General features: G+C 35.5%; 1 protein-coding gene across 5 annotated transcripts in view; it reads right to left on the bottom strand.

Moving 5' to 3' along the window:
* The window catches only part of LOC117172128 (protein tincar), a 292,915-nt gene that overhangs the window by 199,060 nt on the left and 76,986 nt on the right, over positions 1–16,869 (bottom strand). For all 5 annotated transcript variants that reach the window (XM_033359919.1, XM_033359918.1, XM_033359921.1 and 2 more), the window contains exon 3: positions 6,285–6,324. The gene's annotated coding sequence lies outside the window, so the exon portion shown is untranslated. The remainder of the gene's footprint in view (positions 1–6,284; positions 6,325–16,869) is intronic.

Here is a 16,869-nt window from a genome sequence, read left to right as displayed (position 1 = left end):
TATATCAGTAAATCAAATGTCAAGCAATAGCACAAAGAACAACAAAGAAGGACTTGATACACTGTAGACTTTTGAGATTCAGGCACCCAACTTGGAGAACATTTAATCTTTTTTATTATATAAATGGCACAACGGGTGTTTTTAAACCCATGTGTTCAAATGTGTTTTACGCCTCCGGTATTGAATATTTTTGGACAAAAAAATTATCTAATGTAGTTTAAGCTATGTTTTTTAACATGGAATCGATTTTATAGCGATTGATTTATGTTACATGACGAATGGTCCATTTTATCAAATTTAGTACGGTTAATTCGAGCTGAAAAATGTATTGGGGTATTTTTACCCAAAGTGCCAGTTAGCGGTCAAGAAACATTGAAACTAAGGTGGCTGGTACCTCAATAATGTTCGAAACATGGAATGTTTTTGAATACATAAAAATTAAGACTCCTTTACCTTACAAAGTTATAAATACTTGATAAATGAAAATATATAAACTGTAATATTTTAATATGTCTAGGCCTTTAATCTAAAATCTAAGGATTATTGGCTATAGTCACATTTTTTAGACTGACTGTAAGCTGATCCGAGGAAGCAGCAATAAAACAGTAATAAATAAAAATGGAAGTTTCCGTCTAAGTCGAGGGTATGGGTTTGCTCATTCTATGAGGGTTTCCCTATGTATCGAGCATGCTTACTGCTATGTAATACCAGTCATCGGGGATTACAGAGAGATATCTTCCGCTGATGACGTATCTAAATATTGTGATATGATAGAGGGAGGAACGTCATCCCTTGGTCAATCACGCGTGTCAGTTCAATAAAGGGAATTGTTACACCGGACTATTTGCTGAATTATACCGATAAAGTCTCGTCTCGTCTTCATAATCATTTGTCGACAGTTCAATCTTATTCGCCACATACCAGTGAACTGCGATAAATAGGGACTCAAACTTAGGGTAGATCAATAAGAAAAAGACACGAAGAGGAAGAAAAGAAGCTCATGTGTTTATGATAAGTGAATTTTTCCAATAAGTAATTTTATTGTTATTAAGAAGTCGCGACTCGCATGCAGAATTTTTTGTTTCTCACAATAAGAAATAATTGCTTTAAAAAGACATTTGTTGGTATGGTATGATATGGTATAGTATAGTGCAAGATATTTCAAAGTTTCGATGCTTAAAGCAAACCTAATCAAGTATATTCCTTGATCGCTAAGCTGTAGCCTATTATGATAAAGAAAGCGGGTGAGGAATGAGGGTGACATAGAGGGGTGACAAAGGCAAGCTTATAATCGAAAACCGATAATGCACTAATGCATCAAACCGACCTGATGTCGAGTCCTACCTGGGTTCTGGAACGCTTCGGAAACCTCCCCATTGCAGGCTTAAGTTAATCGCGAATATGCGTCGGCATCCGCATAAGTATACCTACAAAAGGTAGTCTAAAACAGCCAGATAATTTAATTAATATCTCAAACAAGGACTAATATAAATATCAAGGAACCATTAAAGAAAATAAGTTTATGTTTTCCGAATTTTGACGCTAATTCGTGGGCTTTAAAATCAAACACCAATTCTGGAAACTTGCTAACCCCTAAATATGCTACTACTGCTAAGACTTTCACCAGATGTTTCCCTTGATAAATTTGTCTTTGAAGTTAGAAATCAGCTGGATATAGAGAAATATCATAGAGATGGAGGCAAATATATCACGCTCTCTGTAGGTAATAAGTTTGAAACTGTCCGTACGATTTGCAATGCGAATTGCACGGTCGAATGAATTGGTGTAGAGTCTGCTGTGTATTCATTGGTCGAGAACGGTAACTGGTCAGTGAACGCATCAAAGCAAATATTTATTGAAAGCAACCAAGTTTACGCAAACCAATAGGTCGCAACAAATCAATGCTTCATAATCACGAACTTTAGGTTGGAAAGCTTAGCCAAGATCTTGAGCAACTCAAGCACTTTGACTAGTCTGAGAAGTTATATAATAATTATCAAATAGAAATGAATCAGAAACTTTTCAAGAACTGATTTCAATTACTGAAAAAGTTTTTTTCTCGAAACAGTTACTATTCATTATTATCAACTGTTTACATTGTATTCAAAAATAAGAGTAAACGAAGATGAATATAAAAGGCCGAGTAACTCCTTTTAGTGCGATTCCGCCCATGCTGAATTTGTCATAATGCGAAAAAAAATAAATACTTTGAATTGCGAAACTCCATCCATCAGGAATTTAATCCGCGTTTACTACACCCTTTCCTTCCTGAAGTTTCAATAATCCGCTTCATCCACCCTTTTCGCTCTGTGACATCCTTTGCAGAGGCAGACGCTTTCACTGTTCCAGCTCTCTAGTTCTGAAATGGCCGCAAAACTAATTGCGTTCGTAAACGCATTAATATATCCGCCGGGGATAATCCTCCACGGAAGGAAGCCGCAGTCGAACAGAGTTAGCTTGGTATTAATGGAACCAATTTCTAATGAGATTCGGGAGCGGGATGCCAGTCAAACTTGTGCGACCCAGATTTTCGAACTAAATCTTAAGAGCAAAATACTGACCAGAAAAAGGGCATATATCACCGTAAATAAATTTAGAACTTCATAGAAGAAAAACTTATGCTTCACAAAGCATATTTGAAAAACTTCTCTTCAAGCTTCTTCAGCATCGATTTTCTTTCAAACTTCGGATGAACTATTCACTGACATACTAAAGACATAAAAAATCATTAAAAAGGAAAATACCTTATAGCTGACGCGTGTCCCCATAATTGGACTGTTCTTTTATAACTTCAGAATTTCCATATACATGAACATTCTGTAATGTAGAATCCACATTTATTGTAGAGGACTGCTATACTATGAAGGAATTTTAGCGCGTTCGCAAATTACATCGCCGCACGGCACGGGAGGTTATATTGATTTTCCCAAGACGAGTTTGCGTGTGGACTAATTTTTGTCAGGAAGTTTGTACAATGTACCTTCCTCATCACTCTCGTGTTACTCGTGCCGCGGACATGCGGCATTACGCAACACGCGTGTCCATCTCCTGACACCCAGCGACATGTAAATTCCACCGGAAATATTTGAAATAGAAATGCCCGCTTTCCAGTCAGATTTCCTTCAAGAATTCATGACTGTGTTTATATTTACTCTAAAAAAATAAGATCAAAGTGTTTTGGATGTACGAAAAATTATGGTAATTTAATTCTACAATATTTTCTGCTTCATTTTCAATCTTTTAGATAGTAGATTATATTTTACGACCCACTTATTATTTATCTTTCCTCGAAAATCTACATTAAAGGGATTAAAAATTGAAGTGATTGTGCTATTTTAATCACACTGAATTCGGTGTTTTTTTCAGTCGCGACAAAAGTAAGACACGAAAACAAATGAAAACACAATGCAATTTTCTATAGTGTTCGAAATGAAATGCAATAAAATTCACACCAATGGTTTTCCATTACATATATTATTTAAAAACTGTACAAGTTCAATTCCTTTTCATTCCATAAGAAATATCTTTCTTTTGTTTAACTTTATCCAATCTAAGATTGTTTCACTTGTATCGTGTTAAGTTTAAGTAATTCAAAGACGTTCAACATACATATGCATTTTTTAATCTTACAAGCTTTCAATTCGAAAATATTCATTATTGAAATACTAGCATTCACTGCTAGAATGTCAATAATTAATCAATGTAAGGATAACAACCCACAATTTAATTTGTGTTAGGTAGAATCTCACTTTATTTTGTATGTCCAGGTATTAGTATACCCGATCCTAATATTTAGAGTAAAAAACTCCCTACACAGAAAAAAAATTGTCGATCTTTGACTCTTAAGAATTTAGGATAGGCCATCATTTAAAAAAAAGTAATATAACCTTTACAACAGCACTGAAGACAAACCTCGCAATTATGAAAATAGTCCGCGAATTGTTCCATGGCTCTCTAAACTTTAAATAGTGAAAGATATTCCGAGAGTCATGGAAGAATTCGCGGACTCTTTTTTATTATTTCAAGAATTATCTTGAATCTTTTAATGATCGTTATAAGAAATCTAAAAAGATTGTGGCCTATCGTGAAGCCTTAGAGTCTTCGACAGTCAAGTCTGATTCGCAGATTTTCTTGGAATCAATAGATCTTCAACTTTCTTCAGGCTTCACGCTATCAATCTCCTTCAATACGTTCAAGTTTATTTTTTTAAATACTAATTACGTTCAAGATTTAGTATAACACTCACGTGCAAGTTTAGAGCGGAAAATGTGCGCATGCCACTTGCACATGCGAGAGCCTAATTGGCGCGGTGTGAGCTCGGTAACGTTAATAATTTCACCTATCTCGTCAGCACGTTAGTGTGCATCGTAATGTCGGATGTCCGGACATCACGTAGACGTGTGTCGGACATCACGTAGACGTGTGTCGGACATCACGTCGACGTGGCGTACCCAGTGCGTGTTTCATCGTCGTTCTGCCTTCTACGCGTCGCGAAATTTCACGCCGGAGGCGCTCATCCCTCTTGATTAAACGATAAGGTTAACGCGCTCTCCCTAGACACAACCGACTCCGATTTGCCCTCATCCTCTAAGAATTTTGCTAGTGATATAATGCCTTAAGATAAAATTCTGACTTTTTCGAATGAAACGTTAAAAGGAGATAGATATTTTTTTCACTAGAACGTAAAGTTATTTTCTGGCTTGAAAAATGTGACAAATAACTCGATTGGAAAGACCGAAGCATGATTATATTTCGAAAATTCTTAAGAACCATTAGAGCTTTCTTCCGTTTTTATTGACAAAAATTCACATAAGAATTCCTGGTATGAAATTTAATAAATCATGGATGCCCCTTTTTTTAAATCATTTTTCTCAATTCTTGAACCTTATTCCACTTAAGAGTTTATAACCGGTTGTAAGTAAATTATGTTAGCATACTTCATTAAAAAATAATAAAATAAAAATATTAAAATAATAAAAAATTGTGATTTTGAAGAAAAAAAAAACGTTGTTTTGGTATTTTAGTTTCTTATGAAAAAAAACTAGAATGGAACCATAAAGCACTATGAAGTAAATAGCATAGAAATGCAATGACCTTTCGGTTAAAATAGGTTTTCGCTCACCGTGTTGATTTTATGCAATTTTAATTACCGAGTAAACATTTTAAATGTTTAATTTCAGCATATAAAAGAAATAAAAATCAAATTTTACACATTCAAAATAAAACAGTTACAAAATTGATGACTGTTTAATGTAATAATTTTTATGTGAAAGCATTCAGGAGAATAATATATGCAAAAATTAATGATCTGAAGTTTCAAATGAACCTTAATATTAACATAGCTAAAATGCTCAAAAAAGAAAAGCTTCAAATATGTACATATGAAAATTTCAAATATGAAAATTGAAACGTTAAAATACGTCCTCTAATATTCTTATTTTCTTGGTAGGTCCAGGACTCGTTATCGTACAGCACAGTGGGCGCAAGTACAAAATTATACATTGCAATTTTTGCTTTACTTGTTATATTTGTACTTCTGGTAGTGGATATTTAACTGCCGATAACCTTCCTACCCTTGTTTATACGCCTGGCTGTCTCTCCATCGATCTTTCCGTCAGTAGTAAATAGACTACCAAGATACACCTACTTATCAACTTGTTCTACCTTCTAAACGTCTAAAGCAATATTACATGCTGTTTTCTCGCCCTTTCCTTCGGACAACATAATTTTGATTTTATTCACGTTAATTTTGAAGCTCATGTTTTTCTGCTAGTTTCAGTCTGTTTAACATTCACTGCAAGGATTGACTCTCTCATAACAATCTTATCATCTGCAAATACGCAACTTCACTGTCCCGAGATCCACACATTCTTTGTCGAAGAGGGATGATTGCAAGAAAGCTTCTAGAAGATTGCAGAATTTCTCTGTCCTTTGTTATGTATGTTTTATAAATATTATTACAGGCAAAGGTAACTCTGTAAAAAAAGTATTATTCTAGGGCTAATTTCAGGTATATAAGCCTCAGAAAAAACGGTTTTGAGTGATACTAAAATGAGACCGCACTTATGGAAACCCAGATTCATTTGTTTTGCATCGAAAATAACAGCATGAAATCATTCTGTTCAAAAACAGAACACGCAAAAAATGATACCGTAGAAAAAGAAATTTCTAGTTTTTACAGTTAAATTAATCTTGCTGAAATTAAATCAGTGGTAGAATATCAGGGGGTTTATTGAGAAGAGCATACATTTGAATAATATCAAGCGAAATGTGTTGTAACTCACCAATAACAAACGGAAGCCGAATCCCGCGGCATAAGAAATTCTGGAACAGAAAAGAATAAAGTTTATGAAAAAGCTGGCAGGACCCCAAGAATAGTTAATCTTCCGTGAAGGAAACATTCGTTTCAACCCCTCGACTTGAAACTCGACGCTACCCTCTTTCACCTAACCCTCCTCTTCTCTCTCTCTCTCTCTCTCTCTCTCTCTCTCTCTTCAGCAAGTATGCTAAAGTTTCGACCCGAGATCTCGACCCAGGAAACCCAGGGCTTGTGCCACTTCTTATTGGCGAACGAATGGTCGAAGGTTCTGCTACCAAATACAATATTGATGAAAATGTGATAAAGAGGTCGTAACACGTGTGAGGAAGTAAACATATAAAAAATGTAAGGTATGTTACCATTGTCACAACTGTGGCCATGACGTTGAGAAAACTTGGGGGTGATATACACTTTAACAGTCTCAAAAAAATTTCAAAATAAAGAAAATATGTTAATTTATCCCCCAAGTGAAAGCCAAAGTAGAGAATGATAAATGTTATTTTATTCGATCCTGCGAAATTTTCTCTTTTCTTTCAAACAGATTTAAAGTCCTTATTTCACTATTGAATCCCGGACCCGAAAACAGGAAGACAAACAAGGGAAAGTTAAAGGGGACTCTTAGGGGCAATCCGAAGGGCTGGTACAAAACTCGGCAATTACCGAGACTGAATTTGCATTAAAATGAAAAAAGTTCCTTTTTCAAGCCGCTGTGCCACTCGTGATTCGCAATTCTCGACCGACAATCGAAGCGACGGCATATTTGAATATGAAGCGTCCACAAATTTTCGGCGAGACAAACCAAGCTCAGTATTTTCCCTTTGCACGTCCCGAGTTTTTCATTTATATAAAAGCATTCCTTGTACGCATTTAAAAATGCCCTTTGGCATTGGGATTTAATGAGCGGATTAAAAATATATAGGAAACAAAATGGAATAAAAAAATATGTAACGTGAATAAAATTCTAGAAGACTTAAAAATTCAATGAGAGTTTTACACATTTTTAAATTAAAATATATGTCGAGATAGTGAATCGAATATTGAAATAACTTTCACTCATGGTTGAGATATTATTTTTCTATTTAGATTGTGTCATGAGTCATCGGGGCATATGTCACGCGCACACGTGTGGGTCCAGAATTCAACTGGAGTAGCATTCGCGTGCTGTGGCACTTTGCCAAAATGTGTTTTTTTCTTGGTAACGTTAATACGGTGATTTCGTGACGATGCAGCCAGTAGCTGCAAGTTTCATTCAATGTTTACGCTATATATTATGTGGCTCTATTATAGAATATATCACAAATTTTATGCGACGGTTCCAACATGAATAAGAAGGCAATGGCATTAAAAACTTCGAAGAAAAACGACTCACATTCAACTTCAACTAGCTTGAGTTTCAAGTAGATATAAAATCATTCATAATTTTAACACGAGTATTTTAGAAGTGTTAAAATTTTTTTATTAGTGACTTAAATGATTATCAAATATAAATAAATAAAAATAAGCATACACATCCAAAGGATTTGAAAAAATCTTTTAAATTTGATAACTTCATTCAAACTTAACTCATTATTTTTAGTTTACTTTCATTTAGGCGATTTGCCCCGGTCACTTGTGACTTTGTCAAAATTGCACTCCCTGGAATGATAATCAGCATTTTTATCTTCAAAAATTGCCCCAAAGTGTAATTTTAAAAATATGAACTCAAATCTCTGATCATCCTGAAATAAAATCCAGTCTGAGTATTTCGTCTATAAAAAACAAGGGAATTTTTATTGATTGAAACATAGAATACGGTTTTAAATGGACAACAAAATATTTGGTTAATCCAACTAAATTTGTTGGTTGTTTTAACCAAATGTTTTGTTAGATGGGGTATTTAGTTGGATAAACAAAAAAATGATGTGGGGTCAATTAAATATTCTGTTGAATTAACCAAAATTTGTTTCATTCAATCAAAATTTCACGTATATTCAAGAAAGATTTTTTTGCTTCAAGATTTTTTTTCTGAGTGTAAATTTGATGTTTTTCTGCCAAGAAGTAATAAATAACCATTCTTTGAGATAAAGTAACAATGATTTTAGATTTTCGATAAGTATTTCTTCTCTACTACATAAAACCTTGAAGTCTTAATTTAAAGAAAACCTAATATTAGGATTGAGTAACCTTTTTATTTTTAATAAATATTTTGTTCCTAAAGTACAAAATTTACAATTAAAAACTATTTCTAAAAAGCTTTCATGTTTAAATTTTATTTAAAGACGACATCTCTATTTCTAGTTACTTTAATTTGCAAGCTTTTAAGAGTTTTTTTGAATTATCATTAAATACCAAAAAATAAACTATTAAAATATGATTGCAGGAGTGGATATTTAAAAATCTTAAATGCTAATAAGTCTGTTAGAATCTAAACTAAACAATTTTTAATTGAAGTGCTAAAGAGTGAAAGATTCTGATTAAAGACCATCAAACTTAAAAATTGCACATTTTTAAATTTTGAACTTTTAGCAACGAGCAACTTAAAATTGATATAGTTCGAAATGAATTTCATTTAAATTCCAAACCCCTTCAACTTTGGAAATTCAAAATAAAATTGTTTAGATATAAAAACTTGCTACTTGAACTTTTAAAGATGTAAATATATATTTCTGTACATTAATTTTCAATAAAATTTTTATTTGCTAAAAAGAACCATATTTTTTGATCACGCGATTATTAATTAATATAGGTAAGTAAGTCATATAAATAATTTATTTTCAAATGAAATTGGGAACGTCAGTTTTTAAAAATAATTAAAAATTTTTTCTAATAAAATAGACGGACCCAGTACGAGGTGGATACCGTTACGAACTGAATAATAGGAAAAACTGACTTGGTTACAAAGCAACAATTTTGTAGTATTTTTAATCAGTGATAATTTAAAAAACGAGTTTTAATAGTATAATTTTATCACTTGCTTACAAATATTCAATTAAAAATGTGAAAAATGTTTTTTTGACAAGGCGATGAAAATTTTCGCCACTGGCAAATTATTATCATTTTTGAAGGAATTAAATTGTTTAAACTATTCTTTCAATGGTTTAATCTATTCATTAAAATCTTTGTATCAAAACAGTTTGATGATGATTTCACTTAATTTTCATCAAAAACATATTTTACGTGTTTTTATGTAAAGTATCATTCTGTATAAATGAAGAAATGTTTTTGAATAACAGTTCTTGATTATGGTTTCATAACTGATTGGAAAGTCTTCAAATGTGAATATTCAATTCCTATAGAGGATTAACATTTGAATAAAAGTGCAACGTGTTAAAAATGTAAAATATGCGATAAATAGTTAATTGGTTTAGAATGATTTAAATAGCTATAAATGGGTCACTAATCAAGAATCAGTAAAGGATTTTCACTGAAAATCAGGAAAATCTCACTGATTCAAATTTAGAGAGTATTCAATAGTTTCCCCTCTTGTACTTTTTCTATCCACCTTCTACCGTTTTCCACTACTCTAAGCAGGACGAAATACATTAAATTAAGTGAATAAATAAATTAAATGATATTTTTCTTCCAAAAAGCATTCATCAGAGAAATTTTGGCCGAGAATTTTACTTTTCGAAGATTTTCGGGATCAGTGAAAAATGTACTGATAGCAAGAGGAAACGGAATAGTGAAGGGTGAATAAGAAATGCTAAGCTTTTGATCCGCAATAGAAGATGAACGGTGGTACGATCTGAAATTGATGACCAGCATCCACCAGATCTATTCCGGCAACCTAACTTTACCTCCACAACTTGTCACCTATCCGAACTCAACTTCAACTTTTTTCCTGAGTTGGAAAACGAAGTATCGATTTATACGGCTCGTCGCACCTAAACGAATTTACATGATCCGCCTTCTCAATCTGCGCTCCAACTGAAGTGAGTATAGGCTACTTACACAAAAATTCCCTCATTTATTAAAGATAAATCATTTAAAGCTACTTGTATTAAACTGAAAGCGTATTTCCAGTAAAATCATTTACAGCGAATTTTCCAAATTCTTGACTTCTCCCTAATTTTTTCGTCACGAATTTTTTATTTTCTCTGTGACCATTACTATTTAATTCTTATATATATATATATATTCAAAAATTTGTCATGAGGACAAACGCAGGATTTCGCCGGGATCGGGTGCTAATCGGGAAAATTGCACTCGCTCCCAGCGAAATCGCGGTAAAATTTCAGCCACAACCACGTCTCACGACCGTGAGATAGGTGGTTACAGTCTGTAAAGGAATCAATACGACGATCCAGCAAAAGCCTCGTGCACCCTAAGAACACGGAGCGACCAAAGGACTAGCGCCTTCTGCATTTTTCCCGCAAGTGTTTTAGCATATTGCTGACACGCAGGGATGCTTTTTAGGCCATTAGCAAGTGAAAACTTGGCACCTCCAATAGCGCCGATGATAAGGACGATTAGTTTAACATAATATTCCGGGTACAATCGTTGCAACTCCCTTATAAGGTCTCGATACCTCCCTTTCTTTTCATTCTCCTTGTTTATGATGTTTTTGTCAGCTGGTGGCGAAATTGCGATAACGAACATGGTTCGCTTCTCGAAGTCAAGAAGAACCATGTCAGGCCTCGAGTGAGCAACAGAAACAATTGTCGAGAATATAAATTTCCAGTATATGCGGCACTTCCCATTCTCGACAATTGACTCGATTTCCCTAAGAGCATTTAGACGAGCGATATTAAGGTTAATGCCGTAAGAGTGACACAGATGGTAACAAAGCACTCTTAGTGCCGCATTGTGCCTTTGAATGTAGATCGTTCCCGCGTGAGTTGAAAAACTAGATAGTATGTGAGCTAAATGCTCGTGGTGTACATGGCACGCCCTACAGCTATCATCAGGAATGTCTTGGCTCAAAATGTGGCGACGATATGTTAAGGTGGAAATGACACCGTCTTGGCATGCAAAAATGAAACCCTCCATACAAGACTTCAACCCGGGCGATTTAAGGAAAGCAAACGCTAGCTCGCAAGACATTGACTGATCCCTCACATTTCTGTGGAAGATACCGTGCATCCTCTTATCGAGGAGCTGTTCACTAAAGTTTCTCTGTTGTGCTTTCTTAATCCGGACTTTGAGGAGTGAGTACTCGACATAGATATGATTTGATGCATTTTGCTTACCCCTAATACTGAAGTCAAGTCCGAGTGTTTCAGCAGCCTCCTCCGCTGCTTTGTATAGAAACTCTCCTTTGCCCACTTCTTCGTGATTTCTGACAATTTTAAGAAGAGGGTCTCTTCCATTTGCAACTCTATGTGCTGTTCCCAGAATAATCCTGTTGTGAAGACATTCAAGACTCAATATTCCGCAACCACCTTGACGGCGTGAGATGTACAGTCGCAGAACGGAAGACTTAAGATGCATGCTTTTGTTCATGTGCATAACCTTTCTTGTCCCGATATCAAGGGATCTGAGCTCGTTCTTTGTCCATGGAACTACTCCAAATGAATAGAGTACTACCGGGACGGCAATTATGTTCGTTGCAGATACTTTGTTCCTCGCTGACAGTTCGGAAGACCAAATCTGGCAGATGAGACGTTTGCATCTGCTTCGGAGAGTACCCTTTATAGATGTCACATCCTGAATGCGGCTCTGTGGCACGCCCAGGTATGTATAAGTCTCTCCAGCGCAAAGGTGTCGTATAGCGCTTCTATCAACGAGCTCAGGATCTTCAGGGATGCCATTAAGTTTTCCTCGCTTCAAATAAAGCTTGGCGCATTTGTCTAACCAAACTTATTCCATTCCAATTTCCTTAGTACATCGTTCGATAATCCCTAGAGCCAGATGTAGTTGCTTTTTGTTTTTAGCATAGATTTTAAGATCGTCCATGTAAAATACATGAGTGACCTTGTACTTTCGATCTGCAGGTTTGCCGCACAAGTACCCGTCGGAATGGCGAAGTGCTAGAGATAGTGGCAATAATGTAAGGCAAAAGAGGAGTGGGCTCATTGTGTCGCCCTGAAAGACATCTCTCTGAAAGGCGACCTTGTTAGTTGTCACACGATTTTTTCCAGATGAGATAGTAAATCTGGTTTTCCAAAGCGGCATTAATCTCTCTATGCACCTAACTATTTGCGGATGAACCTTTAAGATTTCCAAAAGACAGATAATAAGTCTATGGGATGTCGAATCGAAAGCTTTCCGATAATCAATCCAGGCCATCGATAGGTCACGCTGGTAGAATGCTGCATCTTTGCAGACACATCTATCGATGAGCAGGTTCTCCCGACATCCGGCTACGCCTTTCTTTGAGCCTCGTTGTTCATACATTTCTTGCCACACAGGTTCAATTGCTCGAACAATCCTATCATTTAGGATAGCTGTGAAAATCTTATAAAGCGTGTTCAGACAAATTATTGGCCTGTAGTTCTTCGAGTCAGCTAAGTTGCCTATTTTCGGCAGGAGTATTGTGCGTCCTTCCACCAACCAATCCGGAATCGGCTCTTCCGACTTCGAATATGAGGTGAAAATACGGGCCAAATGCTGATGGTTTAAAGAACACTTTTTCCACCAGAAGATTTTGATACAATCTGGTCCCGGTGCGGAATAGTTCTTCATCCCTCTTAATACTTTTTTTACCTCCTCGGTAGTGATGTGTGGGCATTCTTTATCAGGTGTTATGAAGGCAACACATAACTCCTTGAAGCTATTTATATTTTCTGAGTCTTCGTCCGGTCTATGCTGTACTTCGTAGACTTCTCTCCAAAATACTTCGACCTCCTCTGGTTTGGGTGGATGTTCGACAGTAACTGGAGGGTCTTGGAAGAGTCGAGATGGGTCAGAGGAAACTATTGATTTTCTCTGACCCACCTCTCCCTCCGCTCTAGACTTCTCTTAGCGTCAGATAGTATCCGTGTTCTCTCAACAATATGCTGCCTGATGCTCAGCAGCTTTGACTTGTTAAGGGTGTGATAAGGGGTCCGGAGTTCGCGCGCAAACTTTCGAACCTTGGCGGTAAAATTCCTGCTAGATGTGATGTAGTCAATCACACACTGAATGCTAGACGCGTACTGTCTTGCCCAGCCTATCTTTATGGCAAGTTGATGCATTCGTCTTTTGGTCTCATGATCAACCGTTGGTTTTTTTTACGTTTCGCATCGGCCAAAGCTCTCGCTGCATTATACACACAATAATTGATAGCCCAGAGGTCGGATTCTCTGGAAAAATGTCCAAGAATCTCGTCATCCATTTCAGCTAGATCTTTAGGCTTGAGAGAAACCTTGGTGTTGATGTTTCTCCGGGTCGTAAAGCATCGCTCTTCCTCTATTGGATGCCTGCCCGCGGCTGTTCTTAGTGTTCTTAGTGTCGCTTACATAGCCCCTTTTACGGAGAAGTTCAGCATGGTTTCGCAGACGTTGCTGCGAAAAGTGCGATAGCTCCGAGTGTTTCTCGCACTACAGAGCATGCAGCCGTGCCATGTAACCCCGTTCAGGGGCCACACTCGCATCGTAGCACTCTAGCAAGTCGAGATTCAGTCGCTGCATCCACCCAAAGGTCGCGAGATCCCGCCAATCCATCGCATTGAGTCCATTTTCATTGGCTCCTCCAACTATAGATTGGTCGGCATTGCTGACCGACCCATTTTCTGGAGCCCTGCGCGTTCTGTTGTTTTGAACCGCACTTATTACAACTATGTTTGGAGTTGTCATTGTTGTTCCCACGAGAAGCTAGGGAAAGGGGTTCGTTCATCCTTGTAGAGTCCCGCATGCAAGGATAAGGCTGCGTACTCTGAGAGGTCGCCCGGTATCCCAGAGTAACCGTTCTAGACACCTCACCTAGGTGCCATTCGGCTTTCGGCACGGTTTTCACACCTCCGCTTGGGGGTTAATTCCTTCGGGACCACTCCTGGACAATTGTCCGCGACTGCCTATTTATTTTTGTAACCATATTCATGGGGGAATACATTCTTTCAAGTATAATTAATGCAAATAACAAAACGATTCAAACTCTTAAGATTTGAAGTCAGAATGTTTTACATTTTTTTAATAGTTGTCCATTTGAGTTTTTATTTTACTATTGCACTATTTAAAGACAAGAAACGCAAAGGGGTCAAGCAGACGTGCCCTCATATATTCTGAATCATTTAAACAAATTAAAATACAATATTTATATTTTTAATGATACGTCCGCCGAATATAAAGTATGTAAGGATGACGTAAGACTCTTGGTACATGCCCTGAAGTTTTCAAGCTAAAAAGTCGAATATTTGAAAAAATATGAATTTTTAAACTAATAGCTGAATTTTTAACATCAAAATTCATCTATAACCAAACAGTTGACTTATCAACCAAATAGTTAAATTTTTAAGACAAAAGGAAGGATTTTCAAGACAGTTTAATTTTCAATACGAAAGTTAATTTTCAACTAAGAAAGATGAATTATCTACCAAGAAAGATACATTTTCAAGCCAAAAAGATTAATTTTCTATCCAGAGACAAAATTTCAATAAAACCGTTGGATTTGTGATTAAAGAGGATGACTGTAACAAAACAAATAATTTGCACCAAAATATATAAATTTAAAAAGAAATACATAAAGTTTCAACAAAAAAGTTAAATTTTCATATAAAAAATTCATTTTTAAATAAGAAAAAACGGATTTTGAACAAAATGATTAATTTTTCAACCGAAACGGTTCAACCAAGTATTTGAATTTTGAACAAAAAAAGGTGAATTTTGGACAAAATAGTTAAATTTTCAACCAAAGAGATGAATTTTTAACGATAATTATGTACCTCCAATGACAATTTAAACCAAAATTAAATTTTTAACTAAACGAAATCAATTCTCAACCAAAAATGGAAAAAGAAGAAATTTTTAAAAAGGAGGAAAGGGAGGAAAGGGGAAAGAGTGTGAAGACTGCATAAAGTTAAATTTATAAATTTTCAATTTATTATTCTTGACAGCTACTTGAAGTTATTCTAACAGAAATTCCCTGCTTCAATTTTATTTTCAACATCCTTGATGTTTTCATGACCTTCCCTGAAAGTCTTTTCTAACTTTTCTCTGAATTCCCAGTTTTTCCTGAACTGCAGTCACTCTAATTAAAGACACATTCCATAAAATGCAAATATTCTTGTGATAAAGAACAGTGTACAATCCAGAACAATATTTATTCTTATTTTTAAAACCAAGTAACGAACCCTTTCCGAACATCCCTAATCCACCTTAATCCGGTCAAGTTTTTCTGAGCTTTTCTGATAAGGATTGGACAAAATACGAGTTGGGTAAATCCCAGGCTACAATCGTGATACAGTATCTGAAGGAGATACTTGCCTTCGTGTATATAACGTTCAAAGTTGGAAGTTTAGTTTCGTTTGGCGTCCGGCAAGGGTAAAAAGACTCCATTTAATCCGGCCCGATCGAACAGCCGTCTCTCATGGTAATCCCGAATAAAATCCCAAAGTGATTGCCACCTCTTTCCACTTCAGCCGGTCAAAGGAAAACTGCACTAGCACGCAAAATTACACTTTCCCTATGAAACCTTCAAAATTTGATTCAAAATCATATTCAAGCTTCGAAATAATATGCATTTTTTCCAACAACTTGATTTATATTGTTTCAAGCATCTCATTTTTCGAATAGGGAAAGACCATTAATTACGTAAAGATGCTTTTTTAAATTTTGAATTGTAATCCCTAATAGAAGGATTCGTCTCCCTTCTTACGTGAGATTTTATATTTTTTACTCATTATATCAAAAACATATCAAAGTATTACAAATGTTTTAGGGTATTCCAAAAATTGTTAAGAGTTTAAGGAATTTACCTAGTACAATTTCAGAGTGTATACATTTTTTAAAGGGATTTTACCAGATATTAAGGGACTTCATGGAGCTACATCAGATTTCTAGGAATTTTACTTTTGACTTTGAAGGCTTTTAAGGAATGAAGAACGATTTCTGTTAATTTTAATTGATGTTAAGAGAATTAAAAACATTCCAATTTCCAAAGCATATCCACGGATTTTAGAGGATTTCTAAATAATATAAAGAATTTTAAGGGTTTTCGAGGAGCCCCGAGTAAAAATTCTTCGAGTTGAGTTCAACTTGGTTATATCTTGAGTTCGTCTCCAAGACATCGATGTCTGGATGCGTCTCAAAACTGAGTGGAGACATAGGTCTTCGTCTTACTTTTATGGTCACGACAGGGAAAACGGGGTTAACTTGTCTTAAGTCGAGCCTTGTCTTGACTAAGACTACGTTTACTTGATTCAAGACGATCCTTGTCTTGGCTGAGATTATCGAACCTTTTTTGACTCATAAATGAGATTAAATTGATGAATGAAAAATTTTTAATGATTAAATTAGTTATTTTTAATTTAAAAAAATCAGAATCGGTAGGTCTGAACGAGTATAACCCTTAAAAATTTTCTTAGAAAAAATAGAAATTTTAACTTTCTAGAAGGATCTCCTAAGCCATTATATAAACGTAAAAACAAACACCATTTTCGATATCATCGTCAAACAAGTATAATACAAATAACAATCCGTAAATAAGTTGATTTA

The sequence above is a fragment of the Belonocnema kinseyi genome, chromosome 4, assembly GCF_010883055.1.
Source record: "Belonocnema kinseyi isolate 2016_QV_RU_SX_M_011 chromosome 4, B_treatae_v1, whole genome shotgun sequence".
In the NCBI taxonomy this organism is placed as follows: Eukaryota; Metazoa; Arthropoda; class Insecta; order Hymenoptera; family Cynipidae; genus Belonocnema; species Belonocnema kinseyi.
Note: the sequence above shows the minus strand (reverse complement) of the source record. Positions and strands in the feature narration are given on the sequence as shown.